At 35.6% G+C, this 8,390-nt stretch overlaps 1 pseudogene across 1 annotated transcript in view; it reads left to right on the top strand.

The window, feature by feature from the left end:
• The first annotated feature begins 2,173 nt into the window (after positions 1-2,173).
• Positions 2,174-8,390, top strand: part of LOC143231656 (serine/threonine-protein kinase SIK3-like) — a 79,511-nt pseudogene continuing 73,294 nt past the window's right edge. Inside the window, exons 1-2 of the transcript XR_013017099.1 lie at positions 2,174-2,288; positions 3,568-3,810. The product of XR_013017099.1 is annotated as a serine/threonine-protein kinase SIK3-like (transcript). The remainder of the gene's footprint in view (positions 2,289-3,567; positions 3,811-8,390) is intronic.

The raw sequence follows: 8,390 nt of genomic DNA, 5'->3' as shown, positions 1-8,390 counted from the left end.
CGCCAAGCTACTCGATGGCTATCTGCGCTAGCCGTTCCTAATATTGCAGTGTAAGACTAGAGGGAAGGCAGCTAGTCATCACCACCCACCGCCAACTCTTGGGCTACTCTTTTACCAACGAATAGTGAGATTGACCGTCACATTATAACGCCCCCACGGCTGAAGGGCGAGGATGTTTGGTGCGACCGGGATTCGAACCAGCGACCCTCGGATTACACGTTGAACGCCTCAACACACTTGGCCATGCCGGGCCAATTATTAAGGAACCGCAAAAGTTATGCTATTCTTATTGGATGATTATTAAATAACGGGATGAGTTATGTTATTGTTTGAAGGTTATCACCTATATATGAAGCGAAAGCTAGATTATTATTAATGTGTTAAAATTAAACAATTCGAAAAGCTTTATATTATTCTTAGTAAGTTACGATTTAAAAAGTCGGCGGGAGCTATGTTATTGTTTGTAGGTTAACACTAAAGCATTCGGTAACCGTTATGTTATCGTCGTAGGTTATTATTAAGTATTCTTAAACAAATGTAACTAATTTTCCCTCGCAAACTACAAGGATTTAAAGTATTGATTGTTTCCATAGATTTTAATCTTATTAAATCAACGATTTTTGTTTGGTTTTCTTGCATTATCAATCAAAGATTCGAACGCTGATACAGCTGTTTCGAAATGTTTTCATTGTTAATTGTGTTTTTCTACAATGGATTGCGATTAGTCTTAAATGTTTCATATGCTATAAAATACGTTAAGTATAATGTTTCCTTACGCGATCTCACACAGGAAAAAAAAAACGCAAAAAAACAAAAAAACGTGCGTTTTAATGGGTCACATAACAAACCATAGTTCTGTTTGTTTTTGTTTTAGAACAAAACGTAGTTTTAAAACCCGTAGAGAAACCTGCATCTCAGGACGGGTGGTATGGGTGTTAACACTTTTGCCAAAATAAAGCAGAGAACAACGTTTCGACCTTCTTAGGTCATCTTCAGATTAACAAAGAAACGTAGAGAAACCTGTAGGACAATGGGTCAGATAACAAACCACGGTTCTGTTTAGAACAAAACTTAGTTTTAAAAGTTGTAGAGAAACCTGCAGGACTATAGGTCACATGACAAATCATGATTTAGCTTGTTTTCATTTTAACGCTATTAAAAATAAGTAAGCTGTCAAACAGCATGACAAAATGTAATGTTAAATGTACACGAAGTTCACATTTATTCATCGAATCACAAATAAAGCAGGTATGTGAATGCATCTCAAACATGCACAGTATAAACGTAATACCAGTTTTTTTTTTTTTAATGTAAAACTTAATTTAAAACCCCATATTTTAAAGACAACTTTTTAGAAATGATTTAGCGAAAAGTGTGTAATTTTAAATCGAAATCCCAGTGGCTCAGCGGTATGTCTGCGGACTTACAACGCTACTACAACCAGGTTTCGATACCCGTGGTGGGCAGAGCACAGATAGCCCATTGAGTAGCTTTGTGCTTAATTGAAACAACAACAATAGACATTGCTGGATAAAAACACACATTAGAGATGCAAGTTTCGAGCTCTGTTATCTGCAACTTTCACACTGTTTAGTTAGATTTTATTTTTCGTCCATGCTATCATATCCTTTCAAAAATACAGTTTTAAACAATGGAAAAAGTACTTGAAACTGATAATACGCTTGTGGATTGAGTTTTCATCCTACCTAAATAAAGTATATATTTTACCATGTTTAATGCTTTAGAGATGAGAAATTTAGCCAAGGTTTGTAATTGCGTCTTTTATTCTGCCGTTGATGCTATTTTAAAGTTGGTAGGTGTTAACAAAAATCATCGCACGAGAATGTTACAATGTTACAGTCATTGAAGCGTAAGAGTCATATTAAATGTCAGGTATTATATAGATCTATAAATTAAGTTTCTCAAGCTGTATGGTTTGGCTGATTGTAATCTTTTATAATATGAATATGTACATATAAATGCATATAGGTTTATTGTTTCTACAGATTGTAAGTAAGTGTATTGGCTGATATTTCGGTTTTTTCACTTCCAATAAAAATGTTTGCCTGTTTCTCTTCAGTCTGCTAGACATACTACAGCAGCGACTGCGTTGCTATAGCAACGTGACGTCAGGCTTGCGTCTAGCTTGGGACTCGCAGTCCATTCAAGGTCCCACCCTTGTTTGTGGGACGCCAAATGGGATATCACATAGTGGTGTGGTCTCGTGAAGTGTGTGCTGCAATGCTCTCGATCAAATTTTGATTTAACTGGATTTGGAAAGAGACAATGTGAGTAGCTTTAATTTTCTATATTTGATACATTAGTTAATTATGCTCTGTCTCTTACTTACTAATAAACTAGCCTCTGAAAGACGCACGCGTTGGTTTTTAGAATCCGATATAGAAGTGTAAACGAATTAGCTGAACTGTGAAATCTAATATCACATGACCTATTCTTGTTACCGGTAATTTTTTTTATTCCAAAATACCTTCATTTGTTTATAGTAAGTGACCTCTAATATTAGAAAACGTAATTAAAGCAGTGACCACAAAAAACGTGTAAAAAATAGCCGGTTCCAGTACCTCATCTTTTCATTTCGACATAAGCCACTAGGCCTTACCTGAATGTAAACATACTTATGATGAACATGCTCGGTGTTTAATATATGACAAACACGAAATCCTTGCACGCTTGTCATGAAAACGAAAAAGACTTGAATTGTCGCGCTATGTTGTGGAAATGACGTCAATGAGAGTGCGTTGTGAGCTCGAGAACAACTGGTAATACGTATGAGGTTTAAAACCTGAACTAAGTAGAACGTGCTAGGGCTATTCTGTAAAGAGGCTTTTACTTAAATGTATAAAAAAGTAAACTGAACTTTAAACTATGAGGAAAGTAAACTTCAAAATAGTTTTTCATCATCGCGGAATTTGTTTCAACGCCTCACTAGAGATGTTGGAAAGTGTTTCTTATATTTAGTTTGGTTTATTTATTTAAATTTCGCGCAAAGCTACTCGAGGGCTATCTGCGCTAGCCGTCCCTAATTTAGCAGTGTAAATCTAGAGGGAAGGCAGCTAGTCATCACCACCCATCGCCAACTCTTGGGCTAGTCTTTTACCAACGAATAGTGAGATTGACCGTCACATTGTAACGTCCTCAAGGCTGAAAGGATGAGCATGTTTGGTGTGACGGGGGATTCGAACCCGCGACCCTGAGATTACGAGTCGAGTGCCTTAACCACCTGGCCATGCCGGGCCGAGGTTTCTAATACATTCGTCTAAAAGAAAACCCTTAGCTACACTAACGTTTCAGGTTTATCTTACTGACCTTAGAGAAGATTTGAAACTGTGATAGCCCAATGTAGAAGTAACACACTTTAAGATGACCCTTGTCTGTACTGAACCTATTCAACTAGTACTGGTCTGTGTGGAATTCAACGTGTTTGTTTAACCTAAGAAAGTGGACACATTAAATTTGTAAAGATTTGTATTTCGTCTTTACAAAATATATATAACATTATATTAAATGGCAACTTCTACACATATTTTATGTTTAATTACGAGATAGTAAGCCGAGTCTACACTTTTGACAGCCATGAACCGTTGCAGCTGAACTGACCTGAAGACGACGTTGCTGGAATGTGCATGTTCACAACAGTGGACGAGCATGGCTGCAGACAAGACAAAATTAGAGAACCGAAACTTGAACACCAGTTTGACTCGTATTGGATTTTATGAAATAGAAAAAACTATAGGAAAGGGAAATTTTGCTATTGTAAAACTGGCTTCGCATGTCATAACAAAAGTTAAGGTGAGTGTAACAAACATAATACACGTATTACAGATGTGTGTGTGTTTATATGTGTGAACAAAACAAAGTTTTTAAAACTGTTGTTATGATTCATTTGACCTATTTTACGAGAGCGAAAAGTTTATGTCGCTCGAATAGCCAGCTCACCCCGACTTCAATCTAGGGCAAAGTTGAAAACTATATCCTCATTTGGTGGAAATATTATTAGCCTAAAGTTTTAAGTACGTGTAAACAAATCTCAAACTGTAAACACATAAACTCCAGCCTCCTTGTCTGGTGACACGACATTCTGTCCAGCGCTTCCCTGATATCATTAAATAAGCGTTACGAACACTTTGTACATTCATTATTTGCAAATATAGAAAATTATTTATCGGCGGAAAATAAATTAAAATATACTTTAATGTATTTTTAAAATATCTTTTTATGGCTTTACGGAATGTAAGATTACTAACTTATTTTTTTTTAATATATTCAAAACAAAATTAAAAACTTAAACTATCTCATATATATGTAAAAACGGCTCGTTTGGGTTGAGAAAATATTTTACGTAGAGAAGCGAACAACGTTTCGACCTTCTTCGGTCATCGTCAGGTTCACAAAGAACGAAAGAGGTAACTGACCGGAAGCTGACCACATGTTTGGAAGGGGTTGTGTAACTGAATGTCGGAATGTAGAGGGCGGTGTTAGATGTTTGAATATATAATGTGAACCTGACGATGACCAAAGAAGGTCGAAACGTTGTTCGCTCCTCAACGTAAAATATTTTCTAAACCCAAACGAGCCGTTTTTACATATATATTTTTCTCTACAAGTGGGTTTTCTCCACATCACTGAAACTATCTCAGAGCGTCATATTGAAATGTCATGTAAAAAGACTTTGTTGTGGCTGTAAGTTTTGGGGTGTGTATGCTTACTTTTTCTCAGTCGCATGATTCGCTACTGTGAGTCTTGATCAAAATATCACTATGATATTTGTTACTGTGCATAAAGCTACATAATGAGCTCTCTGTACTCTGCTTAGTTTTAGTTTGTGTTTTCCACATCTTTTAGTCTTAGCCATTTGGGAAGTGGGAAGCTCATGATTCAAGGGTCTTGGGTTTGATTCCCATTGTTCATTTTCATAACATCTGAAGCTAACTGAATAACTTATTTAAATAAATGTTACTCCACGAGTTGTCTAATTGTAACCGCTTATAATGGTAACCACACAAACTGCCTGTAAGTCACATAACTTATATCTTTGTTTTTCTCAGTTAAAACATACACAAAAATCAGTTTCTGAAAAGAAAAACAGCTATTAGGATTCTCCCATATTGTTACTACATGTAAAGCTAAATAACTTTAAGTTGATAGCATACACAGATGAGAAATCTGAGCAACATTACTTAACATATCAGTTGTGAATGAAGGGCTCGGAATGGCCAAGCGTGTTAAGGCGTTCGACTCGTAATCTGAGGGTCGCGGGTTCGAATCCCAGTCACACCAAGCATGCCCGCCTTTTCAGCCGTGGGGTCGTTATATGTTACGGTCAATCCCACTATTAGTTGGTAAATGAGTAGCTCAACAGTTGGCGGTGGGTGGTGATGACTAGCTGCCTTCCCTCTAGTCTTACACTGCTAAATTAGGGACGGCTAGCGCAGATAGCCCTCGGGTAGCTTTGTGCAAAATTCAAAACAAACAAACAAACATACACAGGTAAAAGAATATCTCAACGGCTGGCGGTGGGTGGTGATGACTAGCTGCCTTCCCTCCAGTCTTACACTGCTAAATTAGGGACGGCTAGCGCAGATAGCCCTCGATGAGCTTTGCTCGAAATTCAAAACACACAAACAAACATACACAGATATGAACATACACATCCAAATGTATTTAACTGAATGGACTTACTAACAGTAATCTAAATAATGTTAGGCACTACAAGGCCAAATGGATTTTACAAGATGGACTCACTTAACAATAGTCCAAATAATTTCAAGCTACTATTGCATTCATGATCTTGGAAAAAGACATAAGTTCAATAAGTCTCGATATTAATGAAATAAAAACCTTATAACTGGGATAAACTGTTTCTGTTTCAATTCTGCCGACTCACTGTTGCAATTAGATATGGTAATTACATCCACCAAGATGTAGACTGTTTCATATGTGGTGGGAATTGCAAACTGAACGTGTCGTCTCGCCTACTGCTGGACTCTATTTACATGGATAAAGAATTATCCTACCGTAATAGACTTGTAAAATGTCTATGGTTTTGTACTTCTGGTAAGAAGCTTTGTGTTTGTATAACTACCATTAAACAGTTACATTACTGATATATAATACAGCAGAACATACCAACTTCTTACAGATTATATCCATATCAGACTCTTAAAGATCCAATGTTCAAACATCTCCTTGTTTATAATTCATAAAAAAGAAGAAAAATAATTACCTTTCTACATCGAAATATGTCCAAGCATGGTATGTAACAAAATGACAAGCACTCAGATACAAGTTCGATACAACATATTTGCATCAAGAGACTTTCACGTCTAGTCAAGCTCACTATGAATCGTTTAGTTGAGTGTACTGTATGAGTATAGTTGTTCTTAATCGCCTCAAAGTGAGCTGTTTAATTTTACATACAGTATGCGTTTAGTTATTTTAGTTGCCTTAAACGTGAGTCGTTTTACTATGTATATAGAATCAGTCTAGTTGTTTTTAATGGTCTAAAAGTGAGTTATTTAGATGAGTATACAGTATGAGCCTAGTTGCTTTCAATCGCCTCAAAGTGACTCGTTTAGATGTGTATATAGTATCAGGCTATTTGCTTTCAATCTTTCCAAACAGAGTCCTTTAGCTGTGAATACAGTACGAGTCACTGCTTTTAATCGTCTCAAATTGAGTCGTTTAATTCAGTATATAATATGAGTCTATTTGTTTTTAATGGCCTGAAAGTGAGTCGTTTAGTTGTGTATACAGTAAGGGTCTAGTTCTTTTTAAACGCATAAAATTTTGTCGTTTAGTTGTGTATACAGTAAGGGTCTAGTTCTTTTTAAACGCATAAAATTTTGTCGTTTAGTTGAGTATACTGTATGAGTCTAGTTATTTGGAATCGCCTCAAAGTGAGTCGTTTAGTTGAGCATACGTTGTGAAATTAATACTTTTTAATCGTCTATAATTAGTCCTTTAGTTCAATGTACTGCAGGAGCCTAGTTGTTATTAATCGACGTAAATTAAGTCGTTTAGTTTTGTATATGTTATGAAACTAGTTGTTTTTAATAGACCCTAAATGAATCATATAGTCGAGTATAGAGCATGAGACTAGTTATTTCGAATGGCCTCAAAATGAGTCGTTTTGTTGTGTACACAGTATGACTCCAAATGTTTTTAATCACCTCAAAGTGAGTCCTTTCGTTGTCTATATAGTATCATTAATCGCCTCAGAGTGAGTCGTTTAGTTATGTATACAGTTTATGTATACTTGTTTTTTATCTCCTCAAAAGTGAGAAGTTTAAGTGTATGTACAGTTGCAGACTCTTTTTGTTATTTCTTCCATGTGAGCCGTTTACTTGTTTATACAGTACGAGCCTAGTAGTTTTTAATCGCCTCAAAGTGAGTTTTTTAGGTGTGTATACATTGTGAGTCATGTTGTTTTTCATCGCCTCAAAGTGATAGCTGTAGTATGTTTGTTATATTAGGAATAGTTGTAGTATATTTGTTAAATTACTGATAGTTGGAGTAGTTTTGATATATTCATGAGAGTTGCAGTACGTTTGCTGTATTAGAAATAATTATAGTGTGTTTGTTGTATTTTTGACAGTTGTATTATGTTTGATGTATCAGTGACAGTTTTAGTATGTTTGTTGCATTAGTGACAATTGTAGTTTTATTGTATTAGTGACTATTGTAGTTTTATTGTATTAGTGACTATTGTAGTTTTATTGTATTAGTGACTATTGTAGTTTTATTGTATTAGTGACAATTGTAGTTTTATTGTATTAGTGACTATTGTAGTGTGTTTGCTGTATTAGTGACTGTTGTAGTAGGTTTCTGTATTGGAAGCAATTGTAGTGTGTTTGTTATAATAGTGACTGTTGCTGTATGTTTGTTGTATTTGTAACAATTGTAGTATGTTTGATCTATTAGTGACAACTGTAGTAATTTTATTGTATTAGTAACAATTGTAGAATGTTTGTTGTATTACTAATTGATGTGGAATGTTTCTTGTGTTAGTGAGAGTTGTAGTATGTTTCTTGTACAAGTGACAGTTGTGGTACGTTTCTTGTGTTGGTGACAGTTGTAGTACGTTTCTTGTGTTAGTGAGAGTTGTAGTACGTTTCTTGTACTAGTGAGAGTTGTAGTATGTTTCTTGTGTTAGTGAGAGTTGTAGTATGTTTCTTGTACTAGTGACAGTTGTAGTACGTTTCTTGTGTTAGTGAGAGTTGTAGTATGTTTCTTGTGTTAGTGAGAGTTGTAGTATGTTTCTTGTACTAGTGACAGTTGTAGTACGTTTCTTGTGTTAGTGAGAGTTGTAGTACGTTTCTTGTACTAGTGACAGTTGTAGTATGTTTCTTGTGTTAGTGAGAGTTGTAGTA

Source organism: Tachypleus tridentatus, chromosome 11 (genome assembly GCF_004210375.1).
Source record: "Tachypleus tridentatus isolate NWPU-2018 chromosome 11, ASM421037v1, whole genome shotgun sequence".
NCBI lineage: Eukaryota > Metazoa > Arthropoda > Merostomata > Xiphosura > Limulidae > Tachypleus > Tachypleus tridentatus.
This window is presented reverse-complemented; position numbering and strand designations above follow the sequence as displayed.